Below are 24731 nucleotides of genomic sequence, written 5' to 3'. Positions count from 1 at the left end.
TGAACAGATCCTTAACTTCTCCGCTTCACGGAGCTTTCCCGCGCGACGGCATCGACGAGACAGGCTTATCTTCCTGCCACAGCTGCTGCTGCGGCGACGTCGACTCAAGCGCGAAGACGACGCTGACTTGGCAGGGTTTAACGTCCGGCACTCTCTAACATACGATGTCGTGCGTCTAGGGAGAGATAGTGGCACAGAAGAGGCTTGGGCAACTGCGGTCCTGGTTTGAGGAGCAAGGAACGTGCATGTGGTCCCTCTGAAACACCTCTGAAGGAGAGCGCCATTAGTTACTTCGAAAGCTCGCTCCCAGGTCAGCGTGGCTTGAGGGCATCAGCCATCCAGCACCATAGTGGAAGACAGGAGCCCGGCGATACACTGGCAGGTGCTGTTCCTCCTCTTTCCTTCACCTGCATTGGTGGCTCACTGGGCCGGAGGTGTGCAAGCAGCGGGGCTGTGATGTGGGTGTCCTGATTGTGTTGAGCCAGCGTGTTGAAGTGAAAATGCATTAGGCACGGTTGTCTCGCAAGAGATGTTGCGACCGCGGAGTTGTTCTCAACAATCTGTGAACTGTAATTACGCCAAATCAACAGCGAAGAAAAAATACCATATACACAGTTTAAACGCTGTGCGCGATTGCAGCAGAAAGGTGTTTTAACTCTATACCCATAGAAGGCCCCTGTATTGTATTGAGGTCATCTTCTTCTACTACCTCTTCCTCTTATTCATTTTTTCCTTCCAAGCTCACCTAGATAACGTAGATAACCCATCGTCCTACCTACGCCGCCATGCATAAGGTTTACGCTGTACCAGCGTCGTCAAAGGCAACCAGGATGCCGTAGTCATACCTGGAGTAGGCCTGCGGTTCAAGGACTACGCTGCACCTTCTGGCCGCAGTCGGAACCTAGGATAACCTGTATAACGATATACTTGCACCAATGCTCCTCCTCTCTGGATGATACCCGCCGCGGTGGCTCAGTGGTTAGGGCGCTCGGCTACTGATCCGGAGTTCCCGGGTTCGAACCCGACCGCGGCGGCTGCGTTTTTATGGAGGCAAAACGCTAAGGCGCCCGTGTGCTGTGTGTTGTCAGTGCACGTTAAAGATCCCCACGTGGTCTAAATTATTCCGGAGCCCTCCACTACGGCACCTCTTTCTTCTTTCACTCCCTCTTTTATCCTTTTCCTTATGGCGTGGTTCAGGTGTCCAACGACATATGAGACAGATACTGCGTCATTTCCTTTCCCCCAAAACCAATTATTATTATTATTATTATTATTATTATTATTATTATTATTATTATTATTATTATTATTATTATTATTATTATTATTATTATTATTATTATTATTATTATTATTATTATTATTATTATTATTATTATTATGATAGAAAGACACCTGACAACGTGTGAAGCAGTGAGGGTAGCCTGGTTACTTTTGACAAGGACACTACGTGGCGCAAAGGGTAAATTGAACGAACCGATGCTAATTGCAATTGTTATGCTAACAAATGCATGCAGTAGCCTAGTTATAAAAAGCCGCAGCTGCACACTTAATTGTTATGATTAATTATGATTCAGGCGGTCTCTTTAATTTCCATGAGGATAATAGTGCGACGTTGGCAGCTGTCCTGTAGAACGCAGGGCCAGGTACAGCTGATAATTTTGTACGGAAATGTGCTCTGGCGGGTCGCTGCGTTGTCAAGTCGAGCAACTTCCACCGAGCCACGCCCACCGCTTATTCCATCAACGCATGATGAGTTTGATTTTGTGGAAAGCTGTAGCAGACGTCACTTGGCAACGAACTTCATCAAACAACGGAGTCCATAGAGGACAGAAGCCAACAGTCACCGAAACCAAGAAGCACAGGGGATGTTTTTCTGTTCAGCAGAGCACCGGACGTGAAATTCGGAGGTCGTGGGTTCGGATCCCACCAGCGGCATGCGGTTGTTTGTCCTTCTGCTTTCTCATTTATTTATTTATTTATTTATTTATACATACTGCAGCGCAATTATATGCGCTATGGCAGGAGTGGGAAAACACAAAAATGCAAGGAAACAAAATGCAGCAAAATGTACAAAGTGAGCACTACAAAAAGTTAAAATCACAAATGAAATATCAAACAAGAAAGGAACTGTTAACGACAGGGTAAGAATACACAGCTATTATGCGTCTTCAACGGCAGTTACAAAGTTTTGAAATGGACAAGAACGAATGGACCCGGGTAGAGAATTCCAGGCTTCTATTGAATGGGGAAAAAAACTGAATTTGAACAAATTAACATGCGCAAAATACGGTATCAAATTAAGCTCGTGATGACTTCTTGTAGATGATAATGGTGCAAAGTTAATGTAGTGGTTAGCTGACAGCCTTACTGAGGAATTGACGACACAATGTAAGAATTTTAATGATTCAGTGTGGCGACGGACAGACAGCGTGGTTAAATTCAATGAGAGAAGTGTAGAAGAGGGTGAGAAATCGCGATCATAACGATGACATATAAAACGCACAGCTTTCTTCTGGACTGCTTCTAACATGTTAATTTCGAATTGCTTGTACGGGTTCCACACTACAGCTGCGTAATCAAGAACAGGGCGGATTAGAGATTTATACAACAGTAGCTTTGTGTCTTTTGGTGAATTGGGTGAATTATATTTAGGCCATAAAACCAATACAGGTTATTCACCAAATAATTAACACCGCAAATTGGATTAAAAAAAACATCCCTTATGCTCCTAGGCTTCGGTGTCTGTTGGCTTCCGTCAAGTATGTCCTAACGAGCACCTCTTTTTTCTTCACTTGTCTGCTTAGGAGTCCGTAGAGGAAGCATCAAGCTATATTTTTTTCGGGTCCTGAACTTTTTAACAAAAATACTTAGCACACATTCCATGTGCATTAAATGTTTGTTTTTTTTTTTGGGGGGGGGGACCACATAATCGCTTGAAATTTTCCTTGTGTCACCAAAAGGAGTGGCTTCGGGCTCATTTTGTTTCACCTGATAAATGTGGTTCATGTGGTGTTTCTCTGTAAATCAGAATTGCAAATTTTGGGTTCAACGTACGTCTGGAAGCTCACATATCAGCTGTGAGGGACGTCGTACTGGAGGGCCTCAGAATAATTTAGACCACCTGGGGTTTTTAACGCGCACTGACATCACACGTGTGTGCAGGTTAAGGATTCCTAAGTGGTTTAAATTATTCTGAAGCCCCCCTCCCGTGTGCGATGTCATTGCACGTTGAAATATTGACGCTTAGCATTATTGTATACATGCCTGCACGTATTCAAGGAAAAGGTCAGTGTTTTACCCCAATTCTGCATTTTTCTCCCTTTACTGTGCTGTGTGCGACTTTTAAACACATGGGCCTACATGTGGTATATGTTAAAGTATGCGTGTATTTTCTCTTGCTCTTCTCTGTTAAGTGCATTATTCATGTTACGATACCTAACACTCTGTATTTAGCATATGTACAATACTCCGCACTGCCAAAATAAGGGGGAACCTCGTCAAGCTGCTCATAGCAGCTTTTAAGGCGAAAGCCTTTAATGGCCCATCGTTGTCCGTCCGTTCGTCCGTCCGTCCACGAAACCTGTCACACTATGACGTCGTCAATGGCATAATTGCTGTAACCGATATACTCTTAGCAATTACTAATGGGTGATTAGTAATTAGTCATTAAACAGTAGTTATTCATTAATTAGCATTTACGCACTACGCACTAATTAGTTTAACAAATAAAAATAAACAAATAACAATAACTAAAACCTAAAATAAAATATATCTAAATAAGAAATTAAAAAGTAAAATTAAAAGGTAAAAATTATAAAGCAAACAGAAACCAAGCAGAATAAAATAAATAAATAAAAGCCCCTTAAAGTAAATTACAAAAATAAAAAATAAACGCATGAAAATTAAAAAAATAAAAGAAGCAGCCAAAGTGGGCGCAGAAAGGCTTTCGCCTCGCGCACTTTAGATCGACAAAGTGCCGCGCAAATTTTTTATGTTCTTGTCCTAGCATTTCCTTTGTGTGCGGAAGAATGCTGAATAAATATTGATTGTTTGGTTGATTGAGTGTCAAAGATCTCCAGGTGGTCTAAATTAATCCGGGGCCCTCTACTGCGGCGTCCCTCATAGCCCATGTGTTCCTTCGTGACGTTGAAACCCCACAATCTACAATTTTAATTTTTATAGGGAAACACCACCTGAACGAACCGATTACATGAAATAAACTGAGCAGCACTCTCTGGCATCGTGCATGCGGTGAACGATGTCCGAGACATCAAGCACAAATACGCCCTCAAACCACCCACCGAGCCCCCAAACGCTATAGACCGAGCGCTATGCCATTGCGGTGAGGGAATTCCGGTTGCATCGGGCACGGTGCTTCTAGCACCGTGGTAACGGATGACCGTGCGATCGCACGAGCGCGCGTAGCCTGAGGCGCGCACTTAATAAGCATGGAACGTAGTCCGACTATAGCTGCGCAGGGGACAGAGTTTGCATGTCAAGCTTAATACACCCGATCAAAGCCGCTACGCACACAGTTTTCGTCGGCGACAATTTGTGGACGCGCGAGTCTTTCGCGATAAGTCATTAGCGCTGCCTTGCTCCATGGACCAAGAATGTACAGATACGATGAAGGAAAAGTGATTAAAGAGCGGCGACAGAAGGGAAAAAGAAATGCAGGTGCACAAATGAAACGATGGGTGTAAGTGTTGCAGTCCCATGGAAAGGCCGCTTCGGTTAAGACCCTGTTTGCTATCGAGACTAGCTCCTTCTTCTTAGCATTCTAAATCGCCCCTGGTTTCTTCTGTCTCACGTTCATCATCATCGTCATCAGTCTGACCACGCCCGCTGCACGGCAAAGGCCTCTCCCATGCCTCTCCAATTGACCCTGTCCTTTGCCAGTTCCGCCCACCGTATCCCCGCAAAACTTCTTAAACTGATCCGCCCATCTAACTTTCTGCCCCCCCCCTCCCCCCACTGTATGACGTTAGCGCACGTTAAAGAACCCCACGTAGTGGAAGTTAATCGGCAGCTCCAATCCTACAGCGTCTCTCGTAGCCCCATGTGCAGATTCGAGGCAACAAAAAATCTCAAACCCCACCATCTTCGTCACCTTCCAAGGTCCCCTGGATAAAATAGCTAACATACCCTCCTACCTACGCAGCCATGTGTACAGCGCATACGTTGCACGTGGTCATGTATGGACCTTTCCAGTAACCCCTCCATGGGCCCCGCAATATTGACCGCTGGGCTGTGATGTCCACCTGGATCAAGCACGGTGGAAGCTCTGGTGCAGACTCCCTGCTCCTGTTTCCAACTGTCCAAAGGAAGTTGTTTGACATGCGCGTGTACAGTAAGGCGAGATTTATACAGTATAGACCTTTTAATGATATCGCTGCATTTTATAGTCATACAGGTGAGCCTTGGAAGTGGGGACGCAAAAAGAAGAAAGTTGGCGCGAAGTACGGACGCAGAATTGGCTTAAATACGACGTGCAGCTCTAGAATGCATTTCTGCATAAAGTAAATTTGAAATACAACATGCGCGAAGTCTTTTCACTGCACCAGGGGTGAACAAGAGACACTGATACGACCGCTGCGCCTCCTCCCGCAAAAGCACCCCCTCCCTATAGCTAAACTTGATCCCTATATATACCAGTACGGAAGGTTTGCAATTCGGTCCCCACTGTACCGGGCACGGACCGGTTTTCCAATGGAATGCGCGCTTTCCCCGGCCTGATGCTGGCGCTCGGCTTGTCTGAGAGGAGATGTTTGGGAAAAAACTCGCGTAGATTAAACCCCGTCTTTCCTATGGTACTGCTTGCCCAAACTTTCATTGCGACATTAAAGTCAAGTTTCATCATCATAATCGCTACTATAATCCAGATGGGAGATGTTTCTCGAGAGTGCCCTGTCGACGGGCCAGATGACCCCAACCTTCTTCGGCAGGATTAATCAGCAATAGTCGTACTTGTACCACCTGAACAATTAATTTGAAACGCAAGCATAGTGCTGGCATGCCATTTTTAACCCGCCGCGGTGGCTCAGTGGTTAGGGCGCTCGAATACTGATCCGGAGTTCCCGGGTTCGAACCCGACCGCGGCGGCTGCGTTTTTATGGAGGAAAAACGCTAAGGCGCCCGTGTGCTGTGCGATGTCAGTGCACGTTAAATATCCCCAGGTGGTCGAAATTATTCCGGAGCCCTCCACTACGGCACCTCTCTCTTCCTTTCTTCTTTCACTCCCTACTTTACCCTTCCCTTACGGCGCGGTTAAGGTGTTCAACGATATATATGAGACAGATACTGCGTCATTTCCTTTCCCCCAAAAAACCAATTATATATATGCCATTTTTAGTCGCCCGTTCTTTGCGTCTGCACTCAATGCTCGCCATTATAAAAACCTTGGTCTCAGTTCGCCACAATGAACGTACATTCCACCCATGCCTTTAAAAGCCTGCGTTTTATAAGTAGGCCTCTGCACAGCGTACACCGGTTGAATGGATGCGTAGGCAGGTGGATACCCATGATATCTATACGTGAGCTGGGAAGGATGGAAGGCGAAGATGAAGTTGTGAATGAAAGAGAAGAATGTATCCCCGATTGAGTAATTAAGGATCTGTTGTCAATGTCATCGAGGTAATCTTCAAAGATTAGCAAGATGAAGAAAAAAAAGAAGTGGGCAGAGGAAGAATATATTATCTGCAGAATAAGAATTATTTATTCATGTCATCCAGACAAGCATAGACGAATAGCAAGTCCAAGAAGTAGTACTAGTAGTAGTAGTAGTAGGAGTAGACGAACAAGAATAATCGCACACCAAACTCTGGAAGATCCCCCACCGTGCGTATGTGCCATCGCTTCAGAGGCAGCTACAACAACAACAGCATATCCTCGGTTGAATACAGGGGAAGATGTGGGCAGTTGATCGGAATGCAATACTGTAGCGGTTGCTGCGGTGGCTCAGTGGTTAGGGCGCTCGACTACTGATCCGGAGTTCCCGGGTTCGAACCCGACCGCGGCGGCTGCGTTTTTATGGAGGAAAAACGCTAAGGCGCCCGTGTGCTGTGCGATGTCAGTGCACGTTAAAGATCCCCAGGTGGTCGAAATTATTCCGAAGCCCTCCACTACGGCACCTAATTTCTCCTTTCTTCTTTCACTCCCTCTCTTATCCCTTCCCTTACAGCGCGGTTCAGGTGTCCAACGATATATGAGACAGATACTGCGCCATTTCCTTTCCCCAAAAAACCAATTATTATTATTATTATTATTAGCGGTTGCATGCACCGCCTTTATAAAAGTGGTCTGTAGATTGTATATAGAATTCTTATAGACTACATTCCCTTCCTATAGATATTTCTTCGTGTTTATTCATAGTCTATAGACTGTCTATAGAAGAAAGTCTACTAAAACTGTATGACCATATATCTATAAACTATCTATAGACTGTTTATAGGATTTGTATTTCCTTCTCTTAAGGCGTGCTTCAGGTGTCCGCCGATGTGTGAGACAGATACTGCGCCATTTTCTTTCCCCCAAAAACCATTTCAGGCGGCCGCGTTTCGATAGAGGCGAAACGCTATGGTTCCCGTCTGCTGTGCGATGACAGTGCCCGTTAAAGATCCCCAGGTGGTCGAAATTATTCCGGAGCCCTCCACTACGGCACCTCTTTCTTCCTTTCTTATCTTAGTTCCTCCTTTGTCCCTTCCCTACGGCGCGGTTCAGGTGTCCGCCGATATGTGAGACAGATACTGCGCCATTTCCTTTTCCCAAAAAACCAATTTTCATTTTCATTTTTTCAATTCCTTGCCTTAGATAAGTGTATAGAATTTGTACACAGAATGTTTATAGACTTATGCAAAAGTCTATGGACAGTCTATAGACTTTCTAAAGAAATGGGCGCTTTTCGTGTGCATCTGCATTTTTTTATTTACAGCAAATAATTCCGTGGTCGAGCAAAAATTCAAAAATTCCTGGAGGCGACCAAGAGAGGATGTCTGAGGGTCGAGTTTCTACGACGGGCTCGAATGACGCACTCCATCCAGTTCTTCTTCATAGGCTGTTAGGGTAAATTGGGGTTCCGCGAAGGAATAACAAGCAATAAATTTGAGTTTGTGAGTGGGTCGCAACACTCACTTTGAAGGATTACGTCTGCGTGCTTTCGTTAACAAGGAAGTCAGTAAGAGAGACAACAAAAACGAAAGCACAAAATTAGGTTAAAGACAAGTCTTTAGCTGTATACTATCTCCCCCCCCCCCCCCCCCCCTCCGCCACCCGCCTAGCCGCGTATTAGCAGCTAAGATAATCATGGCTTAAGGGGACCTCTTAAGCTAACTCTGTAAGTAAACGTCTCTGTTGTGAACTTTGACACCGAAAACGCGCATTTTCGATTATGTATACGTTTTCCCGATGAACTTATTGTTTTATAGAGTTGGTTTGGTTTGGTTTAGTGGGGTTTAACGTCCCAAAGCGACTCAGGCTATGAGGGACGCCGTAGTGAAGGGCTCCGGCGATTTCGACCACCTGGGGTTCTTTAACGTGCACTAACATCGCACAGTACACGGGCCTCTAGAATTTTGCCTCCATCGAAATTCTGCTGCCGCGGCCGGGATCGAACCCGCGTTTTTCGGGCCAGCAGCGAGCGCCATAACCACTCAGCGACCGCGGCGGGGTTTTATAGAGTCTTATAGAGTTTTATAGAGTCTACTGCATGAATACTGTGGTTTACTTGCTTGTTTTCCTTAACCTTTCCTTTAACATTTTGCTTTTCTCCTACCTTTATGTTATTCTATCGTGGTTCTGCAAAAGTTTACTTACTGTTAATTGCTAATGTTTCATTTTGTCCTGTATACACCTGAGTTGCGCGTTTAAGGTACGTAAAAAAAGTGAACTCGCCTAAAAGCGTATTTTCTACCTTGATCCGACCCACCGCGGTGGCTCAGTGGTTAGGGCGCTCGACTACTGATCCGGAGTTCCCGGGTTCGAACCCGACCGCGGCGGCTGCGTTTTTATGGAGGAAAAACGCTAAGGCGCCCGTGTGCTGTGCGATGTCAGTGCACGTTAAAGATCCAGGTGGTCGAAATTATTCCGGAGCCCTCCACTACGGCACCTATTCTTCCTTTCTTCTTTCACTCCCTCCTTTATCCCTTCCCTTACGGCGCGGTTCAGGTGTCCAAAGATATATGAGACAGATACTGCGCCATTTCCTTTCCCCAAAAAACCAATTATTATACCTTGATCAGTCTTAGGAAGTGCTTTGATTTGATAAGAGCGGCCAATGATACGGAAGATTTCATTCCTTTTTCTTCTCTTTCCTTCACATGCAGCCAGGCGCAAGAAACTCATGCGGAAAGTCTTGCACAACTCATAAAAAAAAACAGAGGCGCTATGTGTTCCTGTTGCAAGAAACTGGAGCCCAATGAACTATACCATGCACTTGCTTCTTCTTTTACTCACTGTATTACGTAATATTTTCCCGTACTTACGATTGCCTAAGATGGTGCTTCTCTGCTATATACTTTTCCGACGCTATTTGCTAAGGCCCCATCGGCACCCCGTGGACTGCCAGCTATGTTAAATTCTGTACGACTCAGTGCTCTTGCTTGATAACCATGGTGACTACATCTTTTAACGCCTCGAACACAAAGAACGATTCCTAGTTACAACTTAGGAACACAAAGTTGACCGCTAATCCCCTCATCAATGCAGTATCACCTGTTGTTCGTCTGCGGTACCAAATAGCTCGTTATTGAATTTTTATAGCAAGACCAACACAACTATAATAGGTCCACACGTCATAAATGTAGCGTTTCGTTGTTTTGAGCTGATTGAGTTAAAAATGTAGCAGTACTATTTTTGATAACAAGAAAGTTGTTCTTATATTTCCGACATTAGCTGGCAGATTAACGCTGTGCTGTTCGATCTTGACATAACTGTATCCGACTATGGATCGGGAAGGGCCTAAAGGAGAACGTGCTGTCTTCATAGCATTCACAGAGTGGGTGATAAATATAAATGAGGAAAACAGTGCACGGTAGAGTTAACTGGGCCCCAGTTTCTTAAAACAGGAACACATAGCGCCTCTGTTTTTTGATGAGTTGTGCAAGACTTCCGGCATGAGTTTCTTACGCCCGGCTGAAGAAAACAGAGGAAAAAGGAATGAAATCTTCTGTAGCGAGAGGTAAAAAACAAATCAATTTCCAACCTGTTTACACACAAACCCAGACACACTAAAAAATAAACGTAAAGAATTGCACGGGAATAAGTGTGCTAACGCAGTTTTAACTATCCGGAGTTCACTCTTAAATAATTTACGCATATAGATGCACGAACGTTCGGAGCGCGTGCGGCGTCCTCCCGTACAAATTTTTTTTCAGACAGTCTATAGACTTTCCATAGACTTTTATATATAAAGTCTACAGACACTCTATAGACAAACCCTAGATAACAGTCTATAGGCAATACAAATCCTATAGACAAAGACAATCTACAGATCTATGGCCATACACTTTTAGTAGACTTTTGTTCATGGACAGTCTATTGACTATGAATGACAAAAATAAATATCTATAGGGAGGCAATAGAGTCTGTAACAAGTCTATAGACTGTCTATAGACCATTTTTATGAGGGGCTGTCCCATCTCATACCCGGTGGATCGTTGCGAGCACAACAGCACGGCGAAAGAAAGGGGCAGGAAGAAGGCAAACACTGAATAGGAATAAGAAAAAGAACGAGCCATCCTCCAACAACTTCACCCGGCGGCGAAACGCATTCCTCTCGAGGCAACAGGAAAGAAACTATCTCGTCTGCCAGCAGCAGTGTAGCACGCGCCAAGCTCGTGTCATCGCGACGCACTTCAGAGGTCTGCAACAGACGTCCGATGTCTGCCACGCGATCACGCCATTCAGCACCGATCGTCTCTCCTTTTTTTCTTTCTTCTCTCTTTGTTTTCTAGCCGTGAAAACTAGAGAAAGAGGAAGGGGTAAGGCTGGCGCGGAGGTGAAAGCTAAAAAAAGCTTCCATACCCATCCCGACAATTATCTGTAAGGTCGGCCGCCGTCTGCGGTCAACCGCGCTGATGCAAGGGTCCCACAGTGCGATCACTCCGCTATCGCCGACCTCAGAAACTCGAGACTGTGTGCGGGTGGAAAAGAGTTTTTCTCTTCTCTGAGGGGTCATAGTGGATAACTTATCTACAGCTCTCCCTTTTCGCGATACAGAGCCATACGAGGCGACCGAGGCAGAGAAAAAAAAGCGTGAAGTCACGCTCGTAGAGGCCTAGACCGACCTTCCGCAAGATTTTTCGTAAGAGTGGTGGCAGCATCGAGAAGCATTCAACGACGCGCCAGGGTGGGGACTAGTCGTTGAGCAAAAACCGAGACAAAGGCGAGAAATTTTGTCATCGCTTACGAAGCGAGCGCCAGCTCTAGTGCCGCGGCTTTCCCGCACATCACGACCGCGTCGGTGACGCGAACTGGGCGCATCATCGTTTCTTGACGCCGTTCGTAGTGACGTCACCAACTGACGTCACAGGCTGATCCCATGACGTGCGCGGAGCATCTCGGGAAGTCCTCGCCGGCGGCCAAGGCCGCCGCCGGCAACCAGCAAGGAGATGGGCTGCCGGGGTTGTTGAACGGCGGTGTAGCTTTGGAGAAAAAAAAAGGACAGCGAAGAGACGGACAGCAGCCCGACGAGTAGCGTAATCGCGGGAAAATAAAGGCTTTCTGATCGCGTTACCATCGTGCTAAAGCCCGTCCGAGAAGCACCGATTAGATAAGTTAGCGCGGCCCGGGGCCGGCTCTTCACTGCTGTCGCCTCGCGAGAGCAGCGTCGTGGAGGCCGCCATTACGGCGAGCAGACGCGACGTCACGTGATCAGGACACGTGGCTTCTCGGGCGAGCGCGAGCTCCCGACGCGATTGGCTGAGCTCACGTGGTCCCATATCACCCGACGTTTTCCGGCGGGCGTCCCCCCTCCGCCTAGCCTCCTCGCACCGAAGCTGCCGTCTCCCCCCGCTGCGTCTGTATTTGAGCCGGCGACGGCCAAGACCGGCTTCCATTCATTCAATCGCTCCTGTGGCTCCGGTGAAGCCGCCGCCGTCGCATCTTCGCACCAGGAATAAACCGCCCTGCGACGACGACACACACGCTACACTCTTCCACAAGCGGCTACCGAAGCGACAAGAGAGCGACCCACTCCCGGCTTCGCCCCAACATTTATGAGGAACAACAGAAGCCGGCGACCGTAATCCAAAAAGAAGAGAGACACACACAGGTGAGCGCTTCCTTTTCGCCTGTTCCCCCTTGCGCTGACCAGGATCGGGGCACTTTTGGGGGCCACTCGCCGTTCGGGTTGGAGAGACGAACTGGCCTTTTTAGAGAAGGAAGAAGACAGTCTGTGTTCTGTGTTTGTTGGACGCGTGGCCTTCGGTTGATGCGTCCGTGACAGAATGAATAGCTTTTGAAGTGGAACGGGTCGCGAATATTTTTATTTTTATATCGTGACCCAGACCGCCAGCGGTCCGGTAACCTCCGGTGGCTCGAGGAAGTGCTTCCACGGTCAATGGCTCCCGCATATTGGGACCCTACCTGCATTGCAGTTCTTTCGTTGCTCTATAGTGACAGCGCGAGCCTGCGGCGTTTCGATTCGTTAGTCTCTTTGAGGCAGCGTTCCGGTCGAAGCTGCAGTGCCGGCGGTTTAGGAGAGGCCTTGTGTCTGCTATGTGCAGTGTTTTATCGACTGCCGGCGCTTTAACCACACCCGGGCGCAGCAACGCATTGCAGTGGAGGCCCCGGTATGGCGCGACCCAGGCGGAGCTAACGGATGTCATCGCTCTGTGTGTAGGCATGCGAAAGACAGCGAAGGGTTAGTTTCGAAAAGTGAAGACTCCTCAGCCATGCCTGCAACCTCAGTTCACTGCATGCGTCTTGAGATCTTTTCTGTTTTTCGCCAGAATTCTCGGGAAACTAAATACGCATCTGTGAAGTGCGAACGGAAAGAGTGCAATCGTTCGCGTGCCAGTGCTTTTCGTCTACTAAATCCGAGGAGACGCTCCTAGAACTGAATCTTTCCGTTCGGAAAAAGGCAGCGTAATTTGTTTTGCATGGGTGAATTTGCACCCAATCGTTGTCAGCGGTTTGGCCTATATTAGAACGGTGTCTGCTGCAATCGTTGATCAGCTACTAGTTTCGCGTTCGCTGCAGCAGACGACACTGAACGCTAAGCGCTTGCATCTGCAACGCGTGCTATTGTGAGCCTAAGCTTAGGGTATTCTGGCTTTGAAATAGAACTCTGCAGGTTCGAAACCTTTGCGGAATGCAAGAACGTCACACTTCCAACTACAGCAACGTGCTTTTTTTGCTCGCAGCGCCAAAGTGAGAACCGCCAATCTGCGAATATAGCAGACGATGCTCTAAAATGAAAGTGCAATCATTGCTTAGTAAAGCCGAGTGCGCGCCGTTAACGAGAATAAAAAAAATGTTCTTTTTCTGAGCTCGGATTGCAACTTGTCTTGCTTCTTGAAACTGCGTTTGGTCAGCGCACTTTAACGCATTGGTTAAAGAAAAGCGCCTGTAGATGGCGCGCACGACACCACATGTTTCGGATGCGCTCTTTCCTTCCTTCTTCCTGCATAACGGCCATCTGTCACGCAACCGACGGCCCTCGAGAGTAGTTGCACGAAGGAACGCGTGTTCCGCGCTCTCACCCCATGCAGTTGTGCGCGCGCGCAAGAAAAAAATGAAAACTATATCGCCTGTTTAACTCCGCCACGCGATCGTCCTACCGGTCACGTCATGTGGTCACGTGTTCGAAACCGGTGGCAGCGATTGGGCAATCGCGCCTTGGCAGACGCGCGCGCGAGCACGCTGCTGCCACCGTAGCAACCGACGTCTTTTCTTGCGAGGCTAGCCGGCTAGCTTACACTGTGCGTCACGGAAGAAAGGCGCTAGATGAAAAAAAAAAGCGACCAAGAAAAATGTGCTGCGCCTGCGGCATTGTGCAGTTGGCGTGCTCTGCTTGTGCGAGCCTCGCGGCCTTACCCTGTACGCGGCACGGTCTGCGGGATTATTATATGTTGGGCTGTAAGCCATGGTGTCGTCTGCTGCTAGTCGAGACCAGGCGCAATTTTTGCTTTAAGCACACGAGGAGCGAGTAGAATTAGAGAGAGAACCAGTGCCAGCTGATGAGGACGTGGTGAAAAAGGCTTTTTTTTTTTTCCGGCGGCGCGCGCGCTTATTTGTTTTTAAATCTTGCATCATTTCTTTCCTCAAGCTCACAAATAGGTCGCCTTCATCCCGACGTACACACAGATCTGTGTATTGCAATACAGACTGGTCCGAAGCTCAGACACGTGGGCTTTGACACGCTCTTATGTTTTCCTTGAGCGCGAAAATTCACAACTTTGTGGTGTTTTAACAGGTCTTTGGACTATGATACGGTCTGCTTCGTTCAAGGATTTAGGAGAAAAAGTGTGCACTGGGGTTGAGCGTCGGTCAAATGGCGACCGCGCCAGCAGACGACGCGATGCGTCAAGCGAACGAGGTCGTATACGCGTGTTCCGCCCCGTCCCGCGCTTTCAGGGTCAGCTGTTGAAGTGCTTGGCCGACCTAGTCGTGCATGTTGTGTGTGCGAAGCCCGGGAGCGGGCGAGCAAGAGAGGCCCTTTGTCTGAAAGCGAACAATTGAGTTCGCGGCAATTTTAAGAGCAGAATTAACTCGCTAAAATGAAAATGGAGTTGGTGTCTCGCTTTTGTCTTGCGCACCAGTCGACGCAATACGACCTCTTCTGTTTATGTCGTGCCCCCCCCCCCCCCCCCCTTTTTTTTTGTCCGTCCCCTTCCTTCTGCAGGAAAGAGCTTGCACTTGTGGTCGTGTCACCGACCGTGTAATTCGGCGAAAACTTGTTGCGTCAGAGCAATTTGGGTGCTAAGCACTGTGGATGCTCTTGGACAGCTGTATACCATGCTGAGCACCGTCCCCTGTGACTTCTTGGTTTTGCTAGCCGACCTTCACGGAAAAACATCTTCATCTTGGCCGCTGTATGTTTTTGCGGCATGTAGGGCTCTACGGTAAAGCTCTAGTCTCCAGTGTAACGACAGAAACCCGAAGTAAGCTTGCCAGTCCCCTCGGAGTCGTGACGTCACCACCGTTGTGGGTCATTGAGGCACTCTGAGAAACCGCATATCGCTTGCAGCTATCGCGAAAGATTGACATCTTTGCGGTGATCACGAGCCTTTACTTTGCGTCTTCCTATTGGCTCGAACACTCGCTGACGTCACCGCTCTGCTGGAACAGCGTTGATATTTTTCTTCGTTGATGCAGTACCGAGCCCGCCGTGTTTGGTATACAATCTGCTTCCGGTGTTGCAGTCATCGCCTGCATCGAGCAGTCCTTCAGTGTTTACCTCGTCGGCTAAGCGAAGGGAAGTCGTGGTGATGCGGATGAAAAAAACAGACTACAAAATAGTTTCCGACTTGATATATCAAGTGCAGTGGATACAATTAACGCACGCGCCAATCGGTTAAACAGAAGTAGGTCCATTTATTTTGACTTGCTTGTATACGGCTAAATATATGCTTATTACGCGGTCGAAACTGAATCGAGGTTGTTGCCAGCGCGCGGCCTTCGGTAGGCTTTCTCCTTTCACACCGGCGCTTGACGTCAGAGCAATTCGTGACAGCGGCCACCAAGCGAAGGCTAAGAGGAAGCGAGTAGGGCGTGCAGTGTGTGTATATGTGGACTATGCGTGGCATAGCCGAGCCAAGGGCTCCTGTGTACGTCGCTTTATAGGCTCATGAAATTCTACAGGCTGAGTGTATTATGCAGCTAGCCGCGCTTATCCATCGCAATCTTGCTTATCTAGGCATTTCGTCGGCTACTTTCTCCTATACTTCACTGGGAACGCCTTTTGCCCTTAGAGAAGCGAGGACATTCGGCGTCTACTCTTCGTAGTTCGCTTGTGCCTCCACGTATGAAACAGTGTCCGCTCTATGATGCCCAGAACTTTCCATTATTGCTGTCGCCGCCGCGTGGTTATGGCGCTCGGCTGCTGACCCGAAAGACGCGGGTTCGATCCCGGCTGCGGCGGTCGAAATTCGATGGAGGCGAAATGCTAGGGGCCCGTGTACTGTGCGATATCAGTGCAAGTTAAAGAACCCCAGGTGGTCGAAATTTGCGTAGACCTTCACTACGGAGCCCCTCATAGCCTGAGTCGCTTTGGGACGTTGAACTCCCATAAACCCTAAACCATTATGGCTATCAAGATTACCCGGCAGGTTCTTCCACATAGGGCGGGTTTGTTACAGCGGCGTCATCTGCGAAAAGACGTCATTGCGAGCTGACCCGCTCCGCTAGAAAATTCCCCCCTTCGATTGATTCGCAGCCAACGAAAAACGTCACTCGGAAAAGCCCCTCGTTTCAAAAACGTCGACTCTTCGATGCTTGCGTATTATCTCCGCGGCTAAATTTATCCGTGCGAAGCTGATCAACTTGGTTTACCTCTTTTGAGAGTGAGAGTTGTTGTGAGGGAAAGATCGAGGTACGAAACTCTGGCGGGACAGTTCAGGGTCGAACGTTTACGTATAATTGCCCCGCCAACAAAACGGTGGCGTAGTCTGCTTGGGCGTGCGTAGGGTGATATGGGGTGAGGTTCGCGCCTCTTGTGACGTCAAAAACACGCGAATTCGATTGAATACCACCGTCTCCTCCGTTTAGGTGAAGCCGTACGGACAAACTTTAAGCTTGAGTGTCCTGTGCGCTGATCATGTTGTCTTTTTTCTTTTCATCTGTCCGCGCCATTTCTCACGACATTCGAAGGAAAACGTTGAAGAATCCCCGTCCACGAATTAAACCGTGTAGGCGGGAGCGTTGTAGTTTTTCTTATTTGGTTACTTCTTGGCTGCTAGCGCCGAACTTTCGAGGAAGGGTGTGTTTTCCGAGCTCAAACGAGGAAAAATTTTGACGTACTATTCAAGCGTTGACGACAACAGCGCATTGATGCGCGGCGGACAGTTGGGCGCCATTACAGTCGGCTGCTTCGCCCCATTAATAGTGCGGTGTCGTCTGCTTCGCGTTCGACGTGATCGCTGTCAACTCCTCTTAACACTCTCAGTCGTTGTTTCAGCGGGCCCTGTCTCCGCAGGTCAGTGTCGTCATCACGCGCTGTTTGCGCGGACTGTCTCCGTTTTTTTTTGTCTTATTGTCTGCTATATGTTAGTCCCGAATTCTGCAAAGCGAAGCTATCACATGGCTCGGCAGTGGTGCTTCTGTCGTCTGCGAAGCGCTCGCGTATTCCCTGTTGGCTCGGCTCGACTTGAAATATGACGCGGAAGTTCCGCGGGAGCCAAGGAAATGTCGGGTTTTTAGGGCCACGTGCCGCCATGCGCGCAAGGTCGACTTGTGGCTATTTCTTCCACTGCGGGGCTAAATGCAAACACTGAACGAGCGAATCAAGGTTAAGCCGAGGAGGCGGGAGGGGCCGCTGAAAAATTGGTCTCTAGGCGGATGTGAACTGGCAAGTTGAAGAATGTGCGGCTAAAGATTCATCTTATCCCCACGCCATTTCTTGTAGTCTGGAAATAATTTTTTTTCCCGGCGGCTTTCAAATAGCCTTTAACGTTTCGGCGCTTATGGGTTATGAATGTGACTGATAAGCGTCATTGTTTGTTTGTTTTTTTGTTTAAAGAGCTCTTACTACTTAGGTTTTTCAAGGACGCGTCTGTCTGAAATGAAGGTCAAATTGACCAAAAAAGTATACAGCAGCTGTCTATAACCGGTACTCACCTATGGGGCAGAAACGTGGAGGCTAACGAAAAGGGTTCAGCTTAAGTTAAGGACAACGCAGCGAGCTATGGAAAGAAAAATGATAGGTGTAAAAACATTAAAAGAGACGGGAAGCGGGCAGAGTGGGTGAGGGAACAAACTCGTGTTAACGACATCCTAGTCGAAATCAAGAGGAAGAGATGGGCTTGGGCAGGGCATGCTATGCGAAGGCAAGATAACCGCTGGTCCTTAAGGAAACGGAGTGGATACCAAGAGAAGGCAAGCGTAGCAGGGGCGGGCAGGAAGTCAGGTGGCCGGATCAGATTAAGGAGTCTGCGGGGATGCGGCGGACGCAGCTGGCAAAGGACAGGGTTAATTGGAGAGACATATGGGAGATGCCTTTGCCCTGCAGTGGGCGTATTCAGGCTGATGACGATGATGCATAATTTGAAAGAAGAAAACATGAAAATGAAGTTATTGTACACGGTCCTTTAAGGTAAATAAACTTAGTTGGAGCGCACACGACGGTTATTGGCCGTCTGTTCGACACTCCGACCGGCTTGGCTCGCGAAGCAACCCCCGTTGCTCTGTGGCTGGCGCCTCGTTCTGGGATTGATCGATTGCCTCCCGTCTGCGTAGAATGCGCCGTCTCGAAGGCGGCGGCGCGCAGCGAGCGGCAGACTTGCTGAACGTGTTAAACCCGGCCATCAAATGCCGAGCTGCTCAGCGACCTTTCGGAGCAAGTGCGCGACCGACGATGGGCGGCGGAGAAATGTTCGCTTCGTTGTAGTTGATTGGCCTTGAATGTGCAACGCGACGTCGCGCTTACTCGAAGCCTGCTCTCGCCTTGTCTGCACCTCTGAGTCGGCGGGTATGTGCAGGGTGATTCATTTTACTCGATGCAGTTGAATTAGATGATGTTGATTGAGAGGTTATTTGGCTCGTGTTCGGTGTGTAATAAATTTGCAGCTGTTTCATTTCGCTCGCTACAGTTAATTCAAAACTGTTGATTAGGAGGTTGTTAAGAAACGTGTTAGGCTTGTGATGAATTTTTCTCGAACGAGTTCTCCACCTGCCCAGATGACACAACCCCGAAAGCGGGGCCCTCTGAGCCCACTATTGGGTTTTCTTTAAAAAAAAAATGTGTATGAAATAGGGTGAAACACCCTGTACATATAAGCCGACAATGGGCAGCGCGAATCGTGTGACCTCCGTGCAGTTTCTTAGTCGGTTGCAAGCCCCCCTTTTCTATTCGTTTGCAACACTTCTCCACTGCACAGAACTCCCGCACCTCTTCAGGAAATATGGAACAATGCACTTAACTATCAGTGAGCTTCCGTGCTCTGTGCGAAGTACGCACTACTCCGACGACTGCTGCGAGAATGAACTTAAGTGCAGCACGTGGGATTCTATCTATCCTGTTGTATCTTCCGCCGCTTCGCCGTGTACTGTGGCCTATCCACTGCATGGAACTCTGCACGTCTTCTGGCAGCTAGAGATATGTAGATGGGCTTGGAGCAAACTGCACACGCTCTAAAGGAAAAGAAAAAGAGAAATACGTCAATCGCGGACTGCGTGCGTAAAAGGGTGAGTGAGCAAACCATCGTAAATGATTCTCAACCCTTCTGCTTCTCTGTAGCTTTTCCTGCTACGCCTGTGTTTGTGCGTCCCTTTGCGCATATTAGATCGTAATTGCGCTATTAAGACGCCGTGGCGAAGAAGAGGGGGGGGGGGGGGGGGGGAGCAGGACGCTTATCCTTAAATTACCGCGGAAACACGCCACCTATATGCGTGTGTACGCAGACTCTTCCTGTGGTGCCCACGGGGGCTGCATGCGTCCATAGGCGGCTTTTTGGTACCAGGATCATTTGAAAACGCCCGCTGCTGTTATTCCGTGTAGCGCCTTATGAGCACGTTCCTCATTGTATAATTATAGGGTATGCGCAGCAAAAAGCATAAATGAGATAACTTTGCTTCTGAAGGTCGTGATTCGCATTTCCGAACCATATCATTCCGGTAGCATGAGACGTCGTGTGCGTAGCAGTATGTATAGGTTCTCCTCTTGAGTGAAAACAGTTCGGCTTTAGAACGGTGTCCGATTAATTGCTGGCATCGTCGGCTTGCACATCTTTCCTGTACCATTAAGTTGGTCGACGCCAATGTTCTTTTTATCGCCCTTCCTTTTGGCGTTTTCTTTCCTTGTGTATCGTAGTTCAGTGAGGTGTCCACGTGTCGTGTATTTGTTTGAGCCGGCGTATATTTTCAGTTTTCCCCCTTGCTTCCAATGCGGCGCGTGCCGGTGTAGTTAATTGGCCTTGAACGTGCAACGCGACTCGGCGCTTACTCGAAGCCATTCGTTGGCATTTGGGATGTACATTGCAGATGGTGTTATGTGCGCTTTGTAACGTCACCAAGGTACTCCTGGATGTGGGGAAGGCGCTGTAGTGTAGGGCTCCGCGTTTATTTGACCGCATCGGTTTCTTCAGCGTGCACTAGCATCGCATAGGACACTTGCTGGGGACGGGGGGGGCTCTTATTAGGAGTATGTAAGCATAAGCATGGGGTATGAAGAATATCGGACAATGTGAGTGCATCGGTATGACATGTGTTTCCATAGCATTGTAAGGCGTTGTTACTTGCTCCTTTCAGACGGTCGATGGAAACTGTTGCTGTAATCGGTGGGTATGGTCCTGGACTGTTGTTTGCATATATAATAACAGAATGAATATTTACGTTACGTGCAGGAGAGCATTACCGCAGCGTTTGTGTAGAATGTAGAGAGATGTAAGAAAAAAATGACATTCAAGGATTTTTTTTTTTTTTTGGGGGGGGGGGGGGGGCAAAAACGTTTCCATACATCATAAAGCATTCAGCAATGCATCATGAACTCAAGCTGTATTACATGACAAATTATTGACTCTCAACAACAAAAAGACGCATCACGTCGTAATCGGAAACTTGGTGGCCAATATTAATCAGCAGTTCATCAAACTCGATTCAGAACGTGGCGTGTAAAATCATTGACTTTTTATTAGAAAGTCTTCACACATTTTTGTAAGGGTCTGCCTCTATCTACAGAGATGTGGTCGTCTTTGCGGCAGGGAATTCTATCCCGCGACTTTAGGGCTCGGCAGCCTAACCCCGAAGCCACTTAGCCACCGCAACTGGTGCTTGTTGTTGTAGGTATCTCTCTTACAAAAATGGTCTATAGACATTCTATAGAGTTCTTATAGACTATTGCCTTCCTATAGATATTTATTTTTGTCTATTCATAGTCTATAGACTGTCTATATATGCAAAAGTCGTGCATGGCCATAAATCTATAATTATCTATAGACTGTCTATATGATTTGTGTTTCCGATAGACTGTTCTCTATGGTTTGTCTATAGAGCTTCTATAGACTTTATAGACTGAAGTCTATGGACAGTTTATAGACTGTGTAAAGCAATTTTTTAAACGGATAATAGCGGTTCGTATGCCGTTTTCAAAGCATGCTTCGCGCATGCGTCGTTATATTTTTTCTAGACATGGGTTGCCTGTTTAAGCAGCGTACCGGGAAAAAGAACTTATATTGGAAAAAATCTACCCGCCGCGGTGGCTCAGTGGTTAGGGCGCTCGACTACTGATCCGGAGTTCCCGGGTTCGAACCCGACCGCGGCGGCTGCGTTTCGATGGAGGCGAAACGCTAAGGCGCCCGTGTGCTGTGCGATGTCAGTGCACGTTAAAGATCCCCAGGTGGTCGAAATTATTCCGAAGCCCTCCACTACGGCACCTCTTCTTCCTTTCTTCTTTCACTCCCTCCTTTATCCCTTCCCTTACGGCGTGGTTCAGGTGTCCAGCGATATATGAGACAGATACTGCGCCATTTTCTTTCCCCAAAAACCAATTATTATTATTATTATTGGAAAAAATCTCGCTGTTTAGCCCCTGGCGTCGCATCGTGTTTACTCTTGAGCCTTGGAAGGGGAAATGGTGCATTTCAGGCTGCCTCTGTAGTTGACCTGCGGCAGCGTGTGTATGTGTGTGTGTGCGAAGTCCCTGGCAGCGCTTTAGGTAAACGGCCGGGGTAGTTTAATTCAGCACCGCACGTGTAATGGTGAATGTTGTTGCTACGTGTCCCTGCGACTCGCTGCAGCAGCGCACGTGATACGTTGTTTTCCGTAGGTGCACTCGGAGGGAATCTCCTTGAATCATCGATCAAATCGAGAGGGCAGGAACATGGGGAAAAAAAAACAGCCACGATTTCGCAACGACGAGCCGCCAAGTTGCGCGTAGAGAATCGTGAGTGACAAAAAAAAACAACAAAAAAGTCACTGTTGCCTTGAGAATCGCAAAAAGGGTTCACTGATCATCCGCTTGAAGAAACGAAGCTACGGACGAGCAGAATCTTGCGGTTGTTGGGATTTTACGGTGTTTTGTCTCCAATTAGTTTTTTCTGTTCTTTTTCTTTAGTCCGCTGTCATTGCACGGGTTCTTGGGGGGCCAGCTTAGAAACCCACTTGGTCTCGGTCGCTCGGGGAGGACGCGGGCAGGGAGTTTCGAAACCGAATTGAAAGACCAGTGGTGCCTTATTTTTCATTGTATTACGCTAAATCTTCCCCGCGTGTCCGCGAAAAAGCTGGGTGTGTAGCCTTGAATCAAAGCAAGACCCCCCTTCCTCCATATTTATTCGTTCTTACTGATCTCAGCGTTCACAGGGACACGTCGGCAGAGGCCAGTCTAGGTGCTTTCGCATTGCTGACTGCCTTGCGAGAGCTCAAGCAGAGCGGCGCATTTTCTAACGTCCTTCGATTGTATTTTATTAATGTCGAAAGCATTACACGGCTCATATCGGCAAAGCTGGCGGCTTTGACCAGCAGCAGTCGTCCGGAAACCCCCGCGATGACGTAACCATCGTCTCGCGTGACGTCAGCGGTGGAGGTTAAGATAGTCACGTCTACAGCAAAGAAAAATAAAATTTCTTCGAAGGGTGCGGGGTATCGAACTAAGGACCTTCAGATTGTGAGGCGAGTACGCAACCCATAGGCTACCAAACTTAATCTTCATTAGATAAGCAACCAAACCGCGTTCGTTCTGGGCGAATAAAGGGGCACCTAGTGTATGCGTTTGCCCTACGACTGTATGCTAATGAGTATGTGCGTCGTTTGAGAGGAAGGAGTCTTTAATGAACCCCGCAACAGCGCTCATGACGAGACAATGCTTTCGCATTCAAACCACGTGAGTATAGTCTTAAGTGCCCTCCGTATTTTTTTTTTTTTTTGCACGGTTTCGAAATGCAATGAAGTGTAAAACGGAGGAGCTAACTTCTGCCGCAGCGTTTTCCGAAGTTCGCATTTTCCCGTGGACCGATTCGCTCGCAATTAACGGAGAGCTACGCGTCTTGTCAAAGCAACACTAGACAGCCGTAGAGTTTGAGCGAGTATACTACATAGTGTATGTCCGGTCGAATGTGCTAGGACGGCTTTGGAGAAGAAGTTGTTCGACCAGGCATGAGATTCACTACGAATCAACTGCTGCGCTATTCCAGCACCTCGGAAGTTATTGCGCCTGACGCTTGATAGCTCGGCTAAACAAACTGACATTTAAATGGCGCCGTGCCACCTGTGTGGTGGTTCCCAGCCTGGGAATATTCCCGCTGAGCCGTTGAAGGTTACGTATATGTCACCTTGAAGGCGTAAAACGCAGCCCGCTACTGCTGTCCCCTGTGTCGTTTTTTTTCCCAAGGAAGTCCGAAATAATCTCCATCACCCAACCACGTCCTCTCCCAATATCACCTGCCTATTTACTCTGCTGCTCGAAATAAGTTACCAGCTCTCCCTCCTGCGGGGTTGAGAAGGGGTAGACACAGTTGCATGCACTGATGCATGCATGGGTAGCTGCATGTACTCTCAAATACATGCGACCCCCCCCCCCCCCCCCTCTTATATATAGTCTTACACTATCCCCAACCTTGTTCGGTGCATTACAGCCACTTATAAAGGCCGAAGCTGATACGTGATGAGGTGGCTGTCCTTGGAGATTCCTGTTCAGGAAAAAGCGAGAGACGGGAGACGTTAGTCACGTGACGCGTTTCGTCGAGGCACCGCCAGTGATTATATAATGCCGCCAGCTCTCCGCGACTGAAGCTCGTTTCGGAAACTGCCGGGCGCTTTTCCGCTTGATATCTAATCTCTCGGGAACGGCATCGCCGGCACAATCGATGGGATGCGTTGCGGTAAATGACAGTGGAGACGGTAGAGGGATTTAGCCTAACGGAGTCTTGCAAGCGGGGACGTATGCCGGATTACCGGACGCCGGCAGCGTTCTTATGCCCCGGCGGGGTTGACTAAAAGAGAATATGTACTAGTAGTTATCAGTTATTAGATAATATTAGTCTTCACTCGCGACAGAGCGACTATTATGTGATGTTAGCGATGCAACCACCAGCCCCCCGTCTGGTGGTTGCATTCATGTGCGGTTTGTCGGGATAATAGGTCTTTCCTCTTGTAGATTACCAAAACAGCACTCGCCTTCTTCAACCGATAAGGCGTGCTGTGGTATCCTGGGTTCGTGTGAATTTCGGCTACTTTGGCGTGTTGATGGTTATTGAAAATAATAATTTTAATGAAAACGGGAAAGTAGTGATTGTCTCTCTCCAGGTGTTTATCCGAGCCGCGTCGTGGGGGAAGGGATGATGAAAGAGGTAATGAAGGTGACTGAGAGAGACACACCGTAACGGAGTGCTTCCGATCAATTCCGACCACTTGGGGGTTGACATCGCACAGCACACGGGCGCCTTTTGGCACATATATTACTGAGCGCCATTCACATCCAGACCTATAAGACGCATCGCTTCTTTTCTTTTTTCCTAGACGCCAATACGGTCGCTCGGCACCGTTATAAGGATTACAGCAGCTTCTCGAGCTTTGTAAAACGATGCGCTGCCCTGTGTTAATTTTGTTTTAATTTTTTTTTCTCGTCGTGGCTTTTCCTA

General features: G+C 48.1%; 1 protein-coding gene across 2 annotated transcripts in view; it reads left to right on the top strand.

Annotated features, from left to right (window-relative positions):
- Positions 1–361: 361 nt before the first annotated feature.
- LOC144100891 (fatty acid synthase-like) overlaps positions 362–24731 on the top strand; it is a 57926-nt gene continuing 33556 nt past the window's right edge. Inside the window, exon 1 of one of the 2 annotated variants that reach the window (XM_077633802.1) lies at positions 362–382. The gene's annotated coding sequence lies outside the window, so the exon portion shown is untranslated. Of the gene's footprint in view, positions 383–11937; positions 12272–24731 lie in introns of those variants that run through there. The other variant, XM_077633801.1, reaches the window with a different exon arrangement.

The sequence above is a fragment of the Amblyomma americanum genome, chromosome 8 (genome assembly GCF_052857255.1).
Source record: "Amblyomma americanum isolate KBUSLIRL-KWMA chromosome 8, ASM5285725v1, whole genome shotgun sequence".
Lineage (NCBI taxonomy): Eukaryota > Metazoa > Arthropoda > Arachnida > Ixodida > Ixodidae > Amblyomma > Amblyomma americanum.
This window is presented reverse-complemented; position numbering and strand designations above follow the sequence as displayed.